This window comes from Erpetoichthys calabaricus, chromosome 1 (genome assembly GCF_900747795.2).
Source record: "Erpetoichthys calabaricus chromosome 1, fErpCal1.3, whole genome shotgun sequence".
Classification (NCBI taxonomy): Eukaryota; Metazoa; Chordata; class Cladistia; order Polypteriformes; family Polypteridae; genus Erpetoichthys; species Erpetoichthys calabaricus.
This window is the reverse complement of record NC_041394.2, coordinates 39,202,375-39,222,273: the sequence shown is the minus strand read 5'-3', so window position 1 is coordinate 39,222,273 and position 19,899 is coordinate 39,202,375. Positions and strand designations below refer to the sequence as shown.

The 19,899-nt window shown below is 42.5% G+C and overlaps 1 protein-coding gene across 1 annotated transcript in view; it reads left to right on the top strand.

The window, feature by feature from the left end:
* The window catches only part of gpat2 (glycerol-3-phosphate acyltransferase 2, mitochondrial), a 208,386-nt gene that overhangs the window by 141,569 nt on the left and 46,918 nt on the right, over positions 1-19,899 (top strand). The gene's annotated exons all lie outside the window — the stretch shown is intronic.

Below are 19,899 nucleotides of genomic sequence, written 5' to 3'. Positions count from 1 at the left end.
TTGTGATTTATTTTCTTGTATATAAACAGATATAGATTTCTCCTAGTTGTAGTATTATTTTGGTGGAGGTATTTATATAGATTTTGGATTTGCGGTGCACTTTAGTTTTTCTTGTATATACACTTGCTCTTTTGCTAAAACTCCCAAAAAATAAGTTAATGCTTTATTTTGTTCTTTACTTCACTTGAGCCTGTGCCAGCACCAGTGGTTCCGGAAAGTATTCACCAAGCATCACTTTTCCACATTTTGTTATGTTATAGCCTTATTCCAAAATTGATTAAATTCATTCTTTTCCTCAGAATTCTAGTGCTGTCTTACTAGTTTGGTTTATATGCATTTTGAAGTTTAGATATTCATCTATATCATTTATATATATATATATATATATATATATATATATACACACACACACACATACACACACACACATATACAGTGCCTCCGGAAAGTATTCACAGCGTATCACTTTTTCCACATTTTGTTATGTTTCAGCCTTATTCCAAAATGGATTAAATTCATTTTTTTCCCTCAGAATTCTACACACAACACCCCATAATGACAATGTGAAAAAAGTTTACTTGAGATTTTTGCAAATTTATTAAAAATAAAAAAACTGAGAAATCACATGTACATAAGTATTCACAGCCTTTGCTCAATACTTTGCCGATGCACCTTTGGCAGCAATTACAGCCTCAAGTCTTTTTGAATATGATGCCACAAGCTTGGCACACCTATCCTTGGCCAGTTTCACCCGTTCCTCTTTGCAGCACCTCTCAAGCTCCATCAGGTTGGATGGGAAGTGTCGGTGCACAGCCATTTTAAGATCTCTCCAGAGATGTTCAATCAGATTCAAGTCTGGGCTCTGGCTGGGCCACTCAAGGATATTCACAGAGTTGTCCTGAAGCCACTCCTTTGATATATTGGCTGTGTGCTTAGGGTCATTGTCCTGCTGAAAGATGAACCGCCGCCCCAGTCTGAGGTCAAGAGCGCTCTGGAGCAGGTTTTAATCCAGGATGTGTCTGTACATTGCTGCAGTCATCTTTCCCTTTATCCTGACTAGTCTCCCAGTTCCCGCCACTGAAAAACATCCCCACAGCATGATGCTGCCACCACCATGCTTCACTATTTGGTATTGGCCTGGTGATGAGTGGTGCCTGGTTTCCTCCAAACGTGACGCCTGGCATTCACACCAAAAAGTTCAATCTTTGTCTCATCAGACCAGAGAATTTTCTTTCTCATGGTCTGAGAGACCTTCAGGTGCCTTTTGGCAAACTCCAAGCGGGCTGCCATGTGCCTTTTACTAAGGAGTGGCTTCCGTCTGGCCACTGTACCATACGGGCCTGATTGGTGGATTGCTGCAGAGATGGTTGTCCTTCTGGAAGGTTCTCCTCTCTCCACAGGGGACCTCTGGAGCTCTGACAGAGTGACCATCGGGTTCTTAGTCACCTCCCTGACTAAGGCCCTTCTCACCCGATCGCTCAGTTTAGATGGCCGGCCAGCTCTAGGAAGAGTCCTGGTGGTTTCAAACTTCTTCCACTTATGGATGATGGAGGCCACTGTGCTCATTGGGACCTTCAAAGCAGCAGAAATTTTTCTGTAACTTTCCCCAGATTTGTGCCCCGAGACAATCCTGTCTCAGAGGTCTACAGACAATTCCTTTGACTTCATGCTTGGTTTGTGCTCTGACATGAACTGTCAACAGTGAGACCTTATTATATAGACAGGTGTGTGCCTTTCCAAATCATGTCCAATCAACTGAATTTACCACAGGTGGACTCCAATTAAGCTGCAGACACATCTCAAGGATGATCGGGGAAATGGGATGCACCTGAGTTCAATTTTGAGCTTCATGGCAAAGGCTGTGAATACTTATGTACATGTGCTTTCACAATTTTTTTATTTTTAATAAATTTGCAAAAATCTCAAGTAAACTTTTTTCACATTGTCATTATGGGGTGTTGTGTGTAGAATTATGAGGAAAAAATTGAATTTAATCCATTTTGGAATAAGGCTATAACATAACAAAATGTGGAAAAAGTGATGCGCTGTGAATACTTTCCGGATGCACTGTAGCTATGCAAAATGTAAGTTCCATCCTAGATGCCAGTCCATCAAGAGGCACTATCTGAAACGCACACAAAAGCATTTTTAGAGTTACCTGAAAATACAGTAATCCCTCCTCCATCGCGGGGGTTGCATTCCAGAGCCACCCGCGAAATAAGAAAATCCGCGAAGTAGAAACCATATGTTTATATGGTTATTTTTATATTGTCATGCTAGGGTCACAGATTTGCGCAGAAACACAGGAGGTTGTAGAGAGACAGGAACGTTATTCAAACACTGCAAACAAACATTTGTCTCTTTTTCAAAAGTTTAAACTGTGCTCCATGACAAGACAGAGATGACAGTTCAGTCTCACAATTAAAAGAATGCAAACATATCTTCCTCTTCAAAGGAGCAAACAAATCAATAGTGCTGTTTGGCTTTTAAGTATGCGAAGCACCACGGCACAAAGCTGTTGAAGGCGGCAGCTCACACCCCCTCCGTCAGGAGCAGAGAGAGAGAGAGATAAAAAAATCAATACATGCCCTTCGTGCTGTTAAGTATGCGAAGCACCGTTCAGCATGTCGTTTCAGGAAGCAGCTGCAGCTACACAAAAGATAGCAACGTGAAGATAATCTTTCAGCATTTTTAGACGAGCGTCCGTATCGTCTAGGTGTGCGAACAGCCCCCCTGCTCACACCCCCCTACGTCAGCGCAAGAGAGAGAGAGAGAGAGAAAGTAAGTTGGGTAGCTTCTCAGCCATCTGCCAATAGCATCCCTTGTATGAAATCAACTGGGCAAACCAACTGAGGAAGCATGTACCAGAAATTAAAAGACCCATTGTCCGCAGAAACCCGCGAAGCAGCGAAAAATCTGTGATATATATTTAAATATGCTTACATATAAAATCCGCGATGGAGTGAAGCCGCGAAAGGCGAAGCGCGATATAGCGAGGGATTACTGTAACATTAATTATGTGGACTGGGGTAAGAAACTGGAGTCTGTAGGTGAAACACTGAAATACCTTTGGAATATACAAGGTCCTGCATTTTCTGTTTAAAAAACACAAACATCTCTTCTCCTTTTAAGACATTTGAATTAACCATGCAACATATGTTTGCATATTTATAGAACTTTATTTGCTCCCAGGAGAAAATTTGGGTTTTTAGAGAAGCTTTTTAAAAAATAAATACATTGATAAGTAAAAAAATAAATATACACATTTTTGTATGAACACACACCAAAATGACTATAAAGCAAGAAAGTTAAAAAGAGAAAAGTTCTGTCTTGGCTGTCACAGTCAAAGTGAGGCATTATTCAGATGTATTTCTGTTGGTATAAAGAAGCCCCAGTAGCGTTTCATAACACACTTTTGCTGCATAAATTCGTTGGCTGAAAGTCCTCAGTGTTAATGTCTCAAAGAGGGGATGTGCAATGTTGTTCATAATGGCCTTCATTTTGTTTTACTTCTATCCTTTGCTACTACCTCCGGTAGTCCAGAATGCGTCCTGTAACTGAGTCTGCCCCTTTAGTTAGCTTGTTGATTCCGTGGGCCACTCTTGATCGGTTTCGTCGGAGCAGAGCAGCGAGCGGAAGCACGGAGCAGCGGCGTCTCCCACAGGCACGTAGCCCTTCACAAACACCCAAGCAAGTTCTTCTGAAGTAAAGCCGGCAGCTGACCAGTAGAAATAACCGGCAGTGAGAAATTAAAGTGAATCTCTCAGCGGGTGGTGGAAACTTAAAGCCGACGGTCTCTAAGTGATTCAGCTGAACGTGGAAAGCACTTAAGTTACTTCAAAAAACGGAGAAGATGACATCACCACTAAACGTAAGTTCCATCTGCTCTCTGCCCGTTGGGGGCACGTTTATATGATGTGTGTCCTGCAGCATGTACTGTACAGTTCAGGTTTTCTGGCCGACAGTGTAGACAGCTTCACCTGCCAAAAGTGTTTAGTTAATTTAGAGTTGATCGGGAAAATATGCGAATTGGAGGACCGCGTTAGGAATCTGATAGCGATTAGGCAAACCGAAAATTGGATCGACTCGGTTTGTTTAGACAATTCGGCTACTTCTGATTCGGCTTCAGTCTCTCCAGGTCCCACTGTAGTCAGTGTGCGGCCGAAGTCAGCAGCACCAATTCAGCCACAGGGCGAGTGGGTAACAGTAAGACGGGGGTCTAAGAATCCAAAATTTAGTCCCCCGGCACCCAGGTCACCAATTCGGACCCACCCAGAACAGATTCTCAGCACTCCTCTCAGCGCGCCTGTGGAAACTGAGAATAAGAAAGTGCTCATAATTGGCGATTCCATAGTGTGGAATGTTAGAATTCCAAACTGTTAAACCAGCAGTTCATGTTAAGTGCCTCACAGGGGCCAAGATTTCTGGCATAGAGGCCGCATTGAACCGTGTCACCGACGATGAAGTATCTACCTTATTGCTGCATGTCGGCACTAATGATATTTATTCACCGCAATCTGAGGTATTAAAGAGGAACTTCATCTCTCTTTGCATCAAAGCTAAAAGAAAATGTCGGAATTTAGTTGTATCTGGCCCCTTACCAAGATTATATAGAGGGGATGTGATTTATAGCAGATTGCATTCCCTTCACTGCTGGCTAGAAACCTGGTGTGCAAGTAAAAGCATAGCGTTTGTGAACAATTGGGATGATTTTTGGGAAAGGCCTGGATTTTTCAGAAGAGATGGTCTTCATCCTAACTGGAGGGGATCTTATGTATTATCCCAAAATATGGCAGCAAAACTGCCTGGTTGACTGATTAGAGCACCATCCAGGCCACAGTCATGTGATCTTAAATCACAGGCTGTTGTTTATCCCACCTGTTACTTTCCTGAAGCTGTTACCCATAATCCTTGTCTTGGGGCATCCAGTAAATTTAGTCTTGATACAAACCTTAAATTAATTGATAACCAAAAAATAAGGTGTATAATTAGCCCAAGGGATAAAACCAGACCCTCCACCAAGGGCATCTGTAATAGAAATTTACTACAAATTAAAACAAAAAGTATATCACCAATTCAGAAAGAAGCATACAGTTTTAAATGCTGCTTATTGAACATTCGCTCTCTTGGCACTAAAGCTGTTTTGGTAAATGATATTATATTAAGTACAAAATCTGATCTGTGTCTTCTCACCGAACCCTGGCTTAGTAAATGTGACACTGTACCTCTAGCTGAGGCATCACCAGATGGCTACTCGTTCCTTCATAAGTCTAGAGATTCAGGTCGAGGAGGAGGAGGAGGCCTTGGAATAATTCATTGTAACAAAATGCAAATCACTTCTAAAAAATTTAGGCAACTTTACATCCTTTGAAGCATTCATTTTAAATATTAAAACAGATTCCAACACAATTATAGTGCTAGTCTACAGACCACCCGGCCCATATTCATTGTTCATGTCTGAATTTAGCAACCTTTTATCTGACTTGGCTATAAATTATGAACACGTAGTACTGATGGGAGATTTTAATGTACACATTGATGTGGAAACTGGCACTTTTAGCAAATGTTTTACTTATTTGTTAAATTCAGTAGGATTTTGTCAGAATGTCAAAGGTCCAACTCATAATCATAACTACACATTAGATTTAATTGTAACTTACAAAGTTGAAATTCAAAATGTAATTATTACTCCATTAAATGAAGTTATTTCCGATGACTACTTAAATACATTTGATTTAGTCCTGCCCTTGCCAGTGCACTCACAGATTAAAACAAAGACAGTGTGACATCTAGATTGTAATTCTGCTTCAAAATTTATAGATACTTTGAGTAAGTCGAGTGTAATTGTGGAAAACTATTTACATCAGTTAACATCAAATGTAAACACGGAAAACAATTTAGATCAGCTAACATCACATTATAATGTGACCTTGAGAGATGCTTTGGACACAGTGGCTCCCCTTAAAACAAAAGTGATCAAAGCACATAGAAACTCTCCCTGGTTTAATTAAAACACTCGAGCTCTTATATTAGAGTGTCTAAAACTGGAGCGCAGATGGAGAAAAACAAAGCTACATGTCTTTCAAATTGCATGGACAGAGAGTGTTAATAAATATAAAAAAGCCCTCTTTAAAGCTCGGTCAGAATATTATTCTACATTAATCCATCCATCCATCCATCCATTGTCTCCCGCTTATCTGAGGTCGGGTCGCGGGGGCAGCAGCTTGAGCAGAGATGCCCAGACTTCCCTCTCCCTGGCCACTTCTTCTAGTTCTTCCGGGAGAATCCCAAGGCATTCCCAGGCCAGTCGAGAGACATAGTCCCTCCAACGTGTCCTGGGTCTTCCCCGGGGCCTCCTCCCGGTTAGACGTGCCCGGAACACCTCACCAGGGAGGCGTCCAGGAGGCATCCTGATCAGATGCCCGAGCCACCTCATCTGACTGATCTACTCTGAGCCCCTCCCGGATGACTGAGCTTCTCACCCTATCTTTAAGGGAAAGCCCAGACACCCTGCGGAGGAAACTCATTTCAGCCGCTTGTATTCGCAATCTCGTTCTTTCGGTCACTACCCATAGTTCATGACCATAGGTGAGGGTAGGAACATAGATCGACTGGTAAATTGAGAGCTTCGCCTTGCGGCTTAGCTCCTTTTTCACCACGACAGACCGATGCAGAGCCCGCATTACTGTGGATGCCGCACCGATCCGCCTGTCGATCTCACGCTCCATTCTTCCCTCACTCGTGAACAAGACCCCGAGATACTTGAACTCCTCCACTTGGGGCAGGATTTCGCTACCAACCCTGAGAGGGCACTCCATCCTTTTCTGGCTGAGGACCATGGTCTCGGATTTGGAGGTGCTGATTCTCATCCCAGCCGCTTCACACTCGGCTGCGAATCGATCCAGAGAGAGCTGAAGATCACGGCCTGATGAAGCAAACAGGACAACATCATCTGCAAAAAGCAGTGGCCCAATCCTGAGCCCACCAAACCGGACCCCCTCAACGCCCTGGCTGCGCCTAGAAATTCTGTCCATAAAAGTTATGAACAGAATCAGTGACAAAGGGCAGCCCTGGCGGAGTCCAACTCTCACTGGAAACGGGTTCGACTTACTGCCGGCAATGCGGACCAAGCTCTGGCACCGATCGTACAGGGACCGAACAGCCCTTATCAGGGGGGCCGGTACCCCATACTCTCGGAGTACCCCCCACAGGGTTCCCCGAGGGACACAGTCGAATGCCTTTTCCAAGTCCACAAAACACATGTAGACTGGTTGGGCAAACTCCCATGCACCCTCCAGGACCCTGCTAAGGGTATAGAGCTGGTCCACTGTTCCGCGACCAGGACGAAAACCACACTGTTCCTCCTGAATCTGAGGCTCGACTATCCGATGGACCCTCCTCTCCAGGACCCCTGAATAGACTTTACCAGGGAGGCTGAGGAGTGTGATCCCTCTGTAGTTGGAACACACCCTCCGATCCCCCTTCTTAAAGAGGGGGACTACCACCCCGGTCTGCCAATCCAGAGGCACTGTCCCTGATGGCCATGCGATGTTGCAGAGGCGTGTCAGCCAAGACAGTCCTACAACATCCAGAGCCTTGAGGAACTCCGGGCGTATCTCATCCACCCCCGGGGCCCTGCCACCAAGGAGTTTTTTGACCACCTCGGTGACCTCAGTCCCAGAGATGGGGGAGCCCACCTCTGAGTCCCCAGGCTCTACTTCCTCATTGGAAGGCATGTTAATGGGATTGAGGACCGACCCACAACGTCCCGAGTCGAGGTCAGTAGCGCACCATCCCCACCATATACAGTGTTGACACTGCACTGCTTCCCCTTCCTGAGACGCCGGATGGTGGACCAGAATCTCCTCGAAGCCGTCCGAAAGTCGTTCTCCATGGCCTCCCCAAACTCCTCCCATGCACGAGTTTTTGCCTCAACAACCACCAAAGCCGCATTCCGCTTGGCCTGCCGGTAGCTATCAGCTGCCTCCAGGGTCCCACAGGACAAAAGGGTCCTGTAGGACTCCTTCTTCAGCTTGACAGCATCCTTCACCGCCGGTGTCCACCAACGGGTTCGGGGATTGCCGCCACGACAGGCACCGACCACCTTACGACCACAGCTCCGGTCAGCTGCCTCAACAATAGAGGCACGGAACATGGCCCATTCGGACTCAATGTCCCCCACCTCCCTCGGGATGTGGTCGAAGTTCTGCCGGAGGTGGGAGTTGAAGCTACTTCTGACAGGGGGCTCTGCCAGACGTTCCCAGCAGACCCTCACAACACGTTTGGGCCTACCACGCCTGACCGGCATCCTCCCCCACCATCGGAGCCAACTCACCACCAGGTGGTGATCAGTTGACAGCTCCGCCCCTCTCTTCACCCGAGTGTCCAAGACATGTGGCCGCAAGTCCGACGACACGACCACAAAGTCGGTCATCGAACTGAGGCCTAGGGTGTCCTGGTGCCAAGTGCACATATGGACACCCCTATGCTTGAACATAGTGTTCGTTATGGACAATCCGTGACGAGCACAGAAGTCCAATAACAAAACACCGCTCGGGTTCAGATCGGGGGGGCCATTCCTCCCAATCACGACCTTCCAGGTCTCACTGTCATTGCCCACGTGAGCATTGAAGTCTCCCAGCAGAACGAGGGAGTCCCCAGAAGGTATGCCCTCTAGCACCCCATCCAGGGACTCCAAAAAGGGTGGGTACTCTGAACTGCTGTTCGGTGCATACGCACAAACAACAGTTAGGACCCGTCCCCCCACCTGAAGGCGAAGGGAGGCTACCCTCTCGTCCACCGGGGTAAACCCCAATGTACAGGCTCCAAGTCGGGGGGCAATAAGTATACCCACACCCGCTCGGCGCCTCTCACCAGGGGCAACTCCAGAGTGGTAGAGAGTCCAGCCCCTCTCAAGGAGATTGGTTCCAGAGTCCAAGCTGTGCGTTGAGGTGAGTCCGATTATATCTAGCCGGAACCTCTCAACCTCACGCACAAGCTCAGGCTCCTTCCCCTTCAGAGAGGTGACATTCCACGTCCCAAGAGCCAGCTTCTGTAGCCGAGGATCGGACCGCCAAGGTCCCCGCCTTCGGCCACCACCCAACTCACACTGCACCCGACCTCCTTGGCCCCTCCCATAGGTGGTGAGCCCATGGGAAGGGGGACCCACGTTGCCTCTTCGGGCTGTGCCCGGCCGAGCCCCATGGGTGCAGGCCCGGCCACCAGGCGCTCGCCATCGAGCCCCCACCTCCAGGCCTAGCTCCAGAGTGGGGCCCCGGTGACCCGCGTCCGGGCAAGGGAAAACGCCGTCCAAAATTGTTTTGCATCATAGGAGGTTTTGTTTAACCGCTCTTTGTCTCATCCCTCACCTAGTACCAGTTTGACTTGGGTGACCCTACCAGGGGCATAAAGCCCCGGACAACAGAGCTCCTAGGATCATTGGGACACGCAAACCCCTCCACCACGATAAGGTGGCGGTTAAAGGAGGGGTATTCTACATTAATAGCTAGCAATAATAAAAATCCTCGGGTACTGTTTAGAACAGTGGCTAAATTAACAAATGGAAATTCAGATCAACAGTGCAAAATACCAACAGACATTAGCAGTACAGACTTTATGAACTTCTTCAATGAGAAAATTAAAAATATAAGATACCAGATCTCTGCATCACAGTACAAACCAAATACTAGCTTAGCAGACCCTGTCTCACATTGCATTCAGCACTTTAGTAATTTTAATCCTGTAACTGAGCAGGAAGTCTTAAGTTTAATTTCTAAAATGAAGCCCACTACTTGTTCCCTAGATCCAGTGCCAACAAAACTAGTAAAAAGTGCAATGGATGTTCTTGCAGCGCCTATCTTAAACATTATCAATAGTTCATTATTGGAATTGCACAGTACCTGATACACTAAAAGTGTCAGTCATTAAACCATTACTTAAAAAGTCAGACCTTGACCCACATATACTAAATAATTATAGGCCTATTTCAAATTTACAGTTTCTCTCTAAAATACTAGAAAAAGTAGTCGCCAGTCAGTTTCAGACACACCTTACGCATTACAATTTATTTGAGAAATTCCAGTCTGGTTTTCACACTGGTCATAGTACAGAAACGGCACTAACACGGGTTGTAAACGACATTCTGATATCCTCTGATGAAGGAAACTCCACTATAATTATGTTGTTGGACTTAAGTGCAGCGTTTGACACCATCGACCATTCTATTTTACTGCACAGGCTAGAAAATGATGTTGGGCTTACAGGCACCGTTCTCGCTTGGTTTAGTTCTTACTTATCAAATCGATTCCAATATATACAGAAATGCGCTGACAATACTCCATCAGTATACACACAAGTTCAATATGGTGTCCCGAAGGGCTCAGTACTGGGACCTTTACTGTTTTCACTTTACATGCTTCCACTGGGATCTCTCATTAGGAAACATAATGTTAATTTTCACTCGTATGCAGATGACACCCAGTTATACCTTTCATTTAAATCAAATGAAGTTTCTCCAATGTTGTCTTTAATTAGTTGTGTTAGCGAATTAAAGGAGTGGATGAATGAGAACTACTTTTCTTTAAATACAGATAAAACAGAGATGTTGTTGGAGGGAATGATGCTGATCACAACAATATTTTGTCATCATTTAACTCAGTTGGAATCCCAGTCAATTTTACTGAATCAGCCCGCAATCTAGGAGTTATATTTGACTCTAGCATGTCATTTAAAGCGCATATTACAAAGTTGTCCAAAACATGTTTCTTCCATCTTAGAAATGTTAGGAAATTAAGGCGCTTTTAAAATAAACAGGATTCTGAGAAACTAATTCATGCATTTATCTCTAGTAGGATTGACTACTGCAATGCGGTGTTCACTGGATGTTCAAACTGTTCTTTATACAGCCTCCAGTTAATCCAAAATGCGGCTGCAAGAATTATTACAAGAACAAGAAAATACGAACACATAACTCCAGTTCTTAAATCCTTACACTGGCTCCCGGTTAAGTTTAGGGCAGATGTCAAAATCCTTCTTTTAACATATAAAGCATTAAATGGTCGAGGTCCGGCTTACTTGTCTGAACTTATCATGACTTACAAACCTGAGCGCACATTGAGTTCTCAAGATGCCGGTCTGCTTATGATTCCAAGGATTAATAAAATAACAGTGGGAAGTCGAGCTTTTAGTTACAGGGCCCCTAAACTGTGGAATGGTCTGCCTGCTACTATAAGAGATGCCCCTTCGGTCTCAGCTTTTAAATCCCGGCTGAAGACTCACTACTTCAGTTTAGCATATCCTGACTAGAGCTGCTTTTAAGCTGTACAGACTGCATCTCTGTTGTTAGTCATTAGCACTTATACAATTATAACTGTCATGTTACTTATGTTTAATAACCCTCACTTATTCTGTTTTTCTTCTCGGTACTCAAATGTGGCACTTGGTGCCATGGCCCACCTGCCAAGTTGTTTTGCCTGCCTAAGGAAAAGTCATCCCTGTTGGAGGATCGCAGGAATCGTGGGAAAGAGGGGTCCTTTCATCGGATTGGCTGGCCCAGCACTGTTTCAGCCGTGGAATGGCCAAATGGGGGAGGCAGCTTGAAGGATGAGGTCTCCAGGACTCTACACAAATCCAAATCTTATTATGGGATATATCATCTACTGTTAAATTCTGCTCTGTACTTCTAAAATTTATATTTTTTATTTCTTACTATATTGAGGAATTGTTCTGTTCTGTGTACTGCATTGTATTGTATTGACCCCCTTCTTTTGACACCCACTGCACGCCCAACCTACCTGGAAAGGGGTCTCTCTTTGAACTGCCTTTCCCAAGGTTTCTTCCATTTTTTCCCTACAAGGTTTTTTTGGGAGTTTTTCCTTGTCTTCTTAGAGAGTCAAGGCTGGGGGGCTGTCAAGAGGCAGGGCCTGTTAAAGCCCATTGCGGCACTTCCTGTATGATTTTGGGCTATACAAAAATAAACTGTATTGTATTGTATGTTACGAGCCCAGAACACCACATTGTAGAAAAATCACATTGGCCATCACAGACTTATAGAAGATGTGAGTGAGGCTGCTTCCCTTATTAAAAGAGTTCAGTCTCCTAAGTAAAAAGAGCCTGCACTGCCCTTTCATATATTGTTCATCTCTGTTCTGACACCATTCCAACTTGTCATTAATGTGGACCACCTGTACATCCAGTTCTTAACTAGTGACTAGACATAGAGGCTCTTTTTATGCGACAAAAGTCAATAACCAGTTACATGGTTTTGCTGATGTTAAGATGTAGACAAATCTCTTTGCACCAAGAAGCAGAGTTCTCCATCTGACTCGTATACTCGTATCCCCTTTATCAATACGCCCCGTTGTGCAGAATCAACTGAGAATTTCTACAGGTGATGTGACCTGGTGTTATATTTGTAGTTGGAGGTGTACAGGGTGAAGAGAAAAGGAGACAGGACTGCTCCTTGTAGTGTTCCAGTGTTGCTCACATCCATATTAGAAATAGCAGTTGATGAGAGTCAAGAACTGTGTCTGCCCGACAGATGTTCCATTATTCAAGAACATCACCACTTACCTGAAAAAGCATTCCAAAGTGTTTGAGTATACTGTACTATTTCTGCTCAATATTAATGCTAAAAGGCAGTTTCTTTTGAAGGCTTGTCCCCCTGCCCATTCAGCACAAAGCTACCATCAGAATCCATGTTCTCAAAGGCAAGCATGCTTGTGAAGCTGAAGAAATGATCCTGTCAGAAAAAATACTGACAACTGCAGCTGCTGTAGATTCAACAAATCAACATTGACTAGTCTCCAGAAATACTAAAGGCTGTTATTAGTGAAATGTACAAGTAATGCCATCAGTTTGTGGCCACTGTTTCTAAACTGAGAAAATGTTTTTACTAACACATTATGACTGCAGGTATAAGGCAGTGCTTTTCCATTACCAGCGGGCACCCCCAAGGAGACCCGCAGCCCTCAAACCAAACCATCCAACCATCCATCCATTTTCCAACCCGCTGAATCCGAACACAGGGTCACGGGGGGTCTGTTGGAGCCTATCCCAGCCAACACAGGGCACAAGGCAGGAACCAATCCCGGGCAGGGTGCCAACCCACCGCAGGACACACACAAACACACCCACACACCAAGCACACACTAGGGCCAATTTAGAATCGCCAATCCACCTAACCTGCATGTCTTTGGACTGTGGGAGGAAACCCACGCAGACACGGGGAGAACATGCAGACTCCACGCAGGGAGGACCCGGGAAGCGAACCCAGGTCCCCAGATCTCCCAACTGCGAGGCAGCAGCGCTACCCACTGCGCCACCGTGCCGCCCTCAAACCAAACCTATGGGTTTATTGTAGGTTATTTTTTAGTTTTGCATTTACATAGCTTTAGGACATCTTTCTTGAATTTTAAGCTAAGGGATAACAAAAAGCTGAAATACATGTTACTATTGCATACTTTTGTCTTCAAAAATATTTATGGAAAAAACTGTTTACTCATTTAAATATTAAAAAGAATACAGAAACTTTGCGTATGATCAGAATATACACTAAACGTGGAAAATATTTATTGCCAGTTAAGGCCTAGAAGAAATTGATTATACAGACCTAAAAAGCAAATTAAGCTGTTATAAGTTCATTTAGCGGTTTTTGTGTTTTTCAAAAAAGTTGTGATTTAGTTTCTTGGCACCTAGTACAGGGATTTCCCCTGCCTTGTGTTCACTGATTGTTGGGATGGCTCCAGCTTCCCATAACCCTGCTCAGGGTAAGAAGGTAAGCAGGTATGGTGTGGATGGATGGATTAAGGGATTAACTTTTTTGTGAAGTTTTTCTTAGTTTTCTGCCTTTTCATTTTCATGTAACATGACTATTATTTTCTCCTTGTGCTCAAATGCACAGCTTTTGGTGTGATATTGGTGTTGGTGTTGCGCTGGGACAAAAGGCCTTCTTTCGTGCTGCTTGGGCATTTTGAATTTTTAAAAATTAGAAGTTTACCTGAGACGTGTTATTGAACCCTGCATCATGGTAAGTTTAAAAAGAATAGTTAAAAAAAGAAAAAAGTAAAACTTTGACAGCATATTAAGTATTCTAATTTAAGTTGGTACAGACAGAGGCATTTTAATGTTACTTAGTCTCTTAAATGTTTTGTGCTCTGCGATGAAGTGGTGTGCTCAGTTGTCTTTGTCAGTTGATCATTTGTCCATTTCTCTAGTGTAATTCTCCAGTTTGCTTTGGATGGTATTCTTTTTGTTGTGCCCACTATAACTTTGTAGGGAAATGTGAAACTCTTGACACCATAGTGCAGAAAAAATTACACATATAGATGCGCACGGGAGGGAGAGATCAGAACTGATGAAATGATGTTAAGGGTGATCACAGAGAAGATGAACACTTAGTTTTAAAGGAAGGATTTACTTTCTGCTTATTGTATCAGGTTTATTACCCTGTGATGTGGGTTTAGAATAAGGTCACTGTCCCTCTTGCTTATTGTAAAAGGTGACTAAATTAAGTTGGCATTAGTAAGGCTGTCTAGTTCTGAAAATATCTGCTGAAGTACTTCCTTGATAATGCAATATAAAGATACAGTAAAGTTAGTGGGTAGGATATAGTCCTTGGTATCCTGTGGTAGGGTTGGATGGTATACAGTAATCCCTCCTCCATCGCGGGGGTTGCGTTCCAGAGCCACCCGCGAAATAGGAAAATCCGCGAAGTAGAAACCATATGTTTATATGGTTATTTTTAGAATGTCATGCTTGGGTCACAGATTTGCGCAGAAACACAGGAGGTTGTAGAGAGACAGGAACGTTATTCAAACACTGCAAACAAACATTTGTCTCTTTTTCAAAAGTTTAAACTGTGCTCCATGACAAGACAGAGATGACAGTTCTGTCTCACAATTAAAAGAATGCAAATATATCTTCCTTTTCAAAGGAGTGCAAAGCAAGCAGTCAAAAAAAAAATCAATAGGGCTTTTTGGCTTTTAAGTATGCGAAGCACCGCAGGTACAAAGCTGTTGAAGGCGGCAGCTCACACCCCCTCTGTCAGGAGCAGGAAGAGATAGAGAGAGACAGATAAAAAAAATCAATACGTGCCCTTTGAGCTTTTAAGTATGCGAAGCTCCGTGCAGCATGTCCTTCGGGAAGCAGCTGCACACAGCCCCCCTGCTCACACCCCCCTACGTCAGCGCGAGAGAGAGAGAGGGAGAGAGAAAGTAAGCTGGATAGCTTCTCAGCCATCTGCCAATAGCGTCCCTTGTATGAAATCAACTGGGCAAACCAACTGAGGAAGCATTTACCAGAAATTAAAAGACCTATTGTCCGCAGAAACCCGCGAAGCAGCGAAAAATCCGCGATATATATTTAAATATGCTTACATATAAAATCCGCGATGGAGTGAAGCCGCGAAAGGCGAAGCGCGATATAGCGAGGGATCACTGTAATGGTACTGAAAAAGTCCCAAACATGTTTGTTTTTTCTTCTAAATGGTACTGCATCTGCATTTCGTTAACAAGTTAATGTTAACTGAAAACAATTTAGAAGGCATTTTTACGAAGTAATGTTTACATTTTGAGACTAAGGTAAATTTAAATTGGAGCATTTAAACTTTTTGTTCATCAAAGACAGAGATCACATTTTTGCTTATTAAGTATTTGTGTAACTGATTTATATTCTAAAATAACAGTGACAGTACAATGTAATTGCATAAGATATTTTTAATGGCATTTTACAATATCATGAAGTTAAAAGCAAAGACCGGGTAGGGTAGGCTTGTAATGGTTGATATAGTTTTCCTAAATGACAAATACCAAATCAAATGATGCTAAAAAATGTATCAAATTATGTGTTGCTCTTAGTTGTTTATTGTGCAGGGTCTGTTCTGGATATTTTTATTTCATTTTCCTTAAATATAATTTTTTTAAAGTACCATGTGGTAGACAAAATCTATGTTGAAGCCTGCTTGCACATGCAATCTGCTGATGTGACTTTGACTTCCCACCTGCACAACACTGCTAGAGTTTTGATAACTTGTATTGGAGACCTATTTCTCTGTCAGAAGCTGTTATGAGACGTGCAAAAGAACAAAAACATAAGTTAAAGTGTCACAAAAGTAAATTTGAAAGAGTAAATGAATCAGTTTTGAAAATTTAAAAATTTGTACTGCTTGCTGTATTTGATAGACAAGTGTCTCAAAGAAAATGGAACTTTCCTAACAAATATTCTTGATGAATAGGTGCACCAAATTTCAATTAAATTGGTCAACTGGCATCTAAATTGTTTATGTAGCCATAAATGACCACAACAATACCTAATAAAGAAGTTCTACTTATTCCTGTGTATTTCTTTAGCATTTTGTGCTTTGGAATTCGAACTGGTATGCATATGTGCACATGTGAGTTTTTTTTGAGATTTGCTAGAATTTTCTTAAAATATTACAGGTTTCTCTTGCTATTGTCAAGCTTGCCTAAATTAGAAGAAAAAATATGTTCTGTTTCACTGCTGTATAAAAGATATTGGTTTACCATTCAGCATCCCATCCATAGCAAGCTTCTCTATGATTTGTTCCATGAGTCTATTGTGGAACCAGCTTTGGATGAAATTCACAATGTCCTGAGCCTGACCTCTTATACGGCAATAAGGATCAATCTGTCAGACTCGGAATGTATGCTCCTTGGCGAGGGAGCTCTTAGTGGTGCAAAGGAATTTTGCTGCTTTTGCTGTTGCCAGGTGTGAACGATCAAAATATGTGCAGTGCCTTTCATAAAGTATTCAGACCCCTTCGCTATCTACACAATTTATGTCCAGCCTTATGGCTAAAATCATTTAAATTATTATTTTTTTCCCTCATCAAACACTCATGTAGCTGCGTTTTCCCAAAGTTTCCAAAATTCAGCAGCTCTAACTCAAAAAATGGGATTCAACAAAAGCCTGACACGCAGAAATGATTCCACAGACAAAATATCTTCATTTTTTAAAGTTTAGTTAAGTTTCAAAGTAAAACAGTTCACACAAAAAAGAAAATTAAAATAGCAAAAAAAGGAAAAAAATTATAATAAGAAAAATTTAGTTCTAAGCTTAATCTTGTTACATCTAAAATCATTACTAAACACTTATTTCTGAACCATTTCAAAACGGTCAGAAAACTGTATGCTTATCCCATTTCTAAACTTAAAATGGGTTTATCAAGTCCCTCTTTACTGGGACCTGTTCTAAACAACAACTGAGCTTATTATCACACTGTTTCTCAGTTACAATAAGAAGATTCTATCTCTTACTAACTTATAGGGAGAAAAGACTATACCATTGTCTATGACTATGGAAGAAATTATATTCTGTTCAACTTAAGCAAACATTAATATGAGTTTCACTCAAAACTTTAACTTTCTAAGATTGGCTCTTACATTTCCGGCCCCTAATTGGCTATGCAGGAACGGAGACAATTACTATACTTCAGTATGAGCCAGTTTATTAAACAGTATTTTAACTATTGTTTTCAAATCACTAGCAATAACACTGCAAACAAACATTTTAAAAATTTCATATTTCAAACATTGACTGTTTCTTGAAGCAAGCACAGTTTGTTCACGGGTCTGTCCAGTGCGCTGGTTTTGGTCTGCACACAAACTCTTCTGACTGCACCTTTGGCATCTGGCATTGTCTTGATGACTCGACCCATTACCCAGGAATTGCGAGGTGTTGCTTTAACTACAATTAAAACAATGTCCCCTGGTTCAAAATTTCTTCTTGGTGCAAGCCATTTTTGACGTTCTTGAAGTATTGGCAAATATTCTTTAGTCCATCTTTTCCAAAATAAATCAGCCATGTATTGAATTTGTTTCCAGCGTCTTCTTGGGTATGGTTCATTTTCTGAAACGAATTCGGGTGGTAATTCAGGTTTTGTCTTCAGTAACAACAAGTGATTGGGTGTGAGTGGTTCCAAATCATTTGGGTCATCTGATGTCTTTGTAAGGGGTCTGTTATTGAGTATTGATTCCACTCTATACATCATTGTAGGAAGGTTTTCATCATCGAGTGTTTGTTGGTTTAGTGTTGAATTTAAGATCTTTCTTATGCTCCTTATTTGTCTTTCCCACACTCCACCTTGATGAGAAGCTGCTGGTGGATTGAAAATCCATTTGATTTGTTCTTGCATCATAGCGTCGCTGATTTTTTTGTGTTCCAATTTTTTAATAGCTTCTCGTAGCTCTTTCTGCTTCAACAAAATTTGTGCCATTGTCTGAGCGCATGATTTTAACTTGTCCTCTTCTATCTGTAAATCGGAGTATGGCTTGGATACAAGAATCGGTGTCTAAGCCATGTGCGATATCTATGTGCGCAGCTCTGGTTGTTAAACATGTGAAGATTACTCCATACCTCTTGACTAGGCTTCTTCCTCTTTTGACTAGGAAGGGGCCAAAATAATCGATTCCAACATTTGTAAACAGTGGTTGGTTTGGTGCTAGACGATCTGCCATTTTTTTCTCACCTACTTTCGCATTGTATCTTCTGCATGTTGTGCACTTAGAAATTATTTTTCTGATAGCTGAATTCGCTTGAGGTATCCAGTATTTTTGGCATAGCTGTGCGAGCACATAGTTGCGCCCACAATGTCCAATTCATTTATGAATGTGTTGCAATATGAGAGAAGCAACATGTGAATGCTTGTGAAGAATTGCAGGATGTTTAGCTTCATCAGGCATTGCAGCTTTACAGAGTCTTCCTCCAACTCTCAGTATTCCATCTTGTATGATCGGGTCAAGTTTATAGATTTGACTGTTCTTTTTAACACAAGTGTTTTTCTTTAAAGCCTTTAATTCTTCAGGAAATTCTTGTTGACTGAGGCGGATAAGCTCTGTTTCGGCTTTAACTAAATCGTCTAGATTTGGAAATTGGATTTGTTTTTAAAGTCAGTTTATACTTTTTCATGTGCTTTGCAATGAGTGATTTCTGTTCTTCTGGATTACTTTTAGTCTGACTGACTTCTAGTTGGAATGTTTTTCTTTCATTTCTTAAGTTCAGCATTATGTCTTTAAACTTGAGGAACCAAGCCACTGCTTTCTTCAAGTGATGCCAATCTGAAAAATAGGTAATTAGCTTGTTGATGGGCTCGATTGCTTCCTCTATTTTTGTCATGTTAACTGCACGAGTTTTAATTTCTGGATCATCTTCAAAAAGTGAATAGTTCAGTTGATCTGGTCTTTTTGGCCACTCCTGTTTGGTCTTCAATAAGAAACTTGGACCTTGTGACCATGTGGTGCTTTTGAGAAAGTTTTCTATGCTTAGCCCCTGGATGCTTGATCAGCTGGGTTAAGGGCAGATGTGACATAACTCCACTGTGAAGGCTGTGAATGATCTTTGATCACGGAGATTCTGTTGGCAACAAAGGTCTTGAACTGAGTGCTTTCATTTGAAATGTATTTTAGCACCGTGTTGCTGTCAGGCCAAAATGTAGATTCTTCTAAGGGCATTTGAAGCTCACCTTTAAGCATTTTAACTTCCACAATGGCTGCTGTCAGCTCCAATCTTGGAATCATGACCTGTTTCAATGGTGCAACTCTTGACTTGCCCATCAGGAATGAACAATGCCTTTTGTCCTCTTCGTTGGTTAAGACAAGGTAAGTGACCGTGTCGTATCCATCTTCACTAGCATCTGCAAAATGGTGCATTTGTGATGTCTTTATGGTTCCAAACCCAGTAGTTTTGAAGCATCTGTTCACTTTATAGTCTGTAAGTAACTGCAAATCATCCATCCATTTTTTCCATTTCTGAATGTGTTTGACTTCTACTTCTTCATCCCACCCAAATTTCTCTTTGCACAAGTCTCTTAAAATATGTTTTGCTGGCAGTAGGGCAGGTGCTAAAAAACCAAGTGGATCATAAACAAACTGAGCTAACAACAGA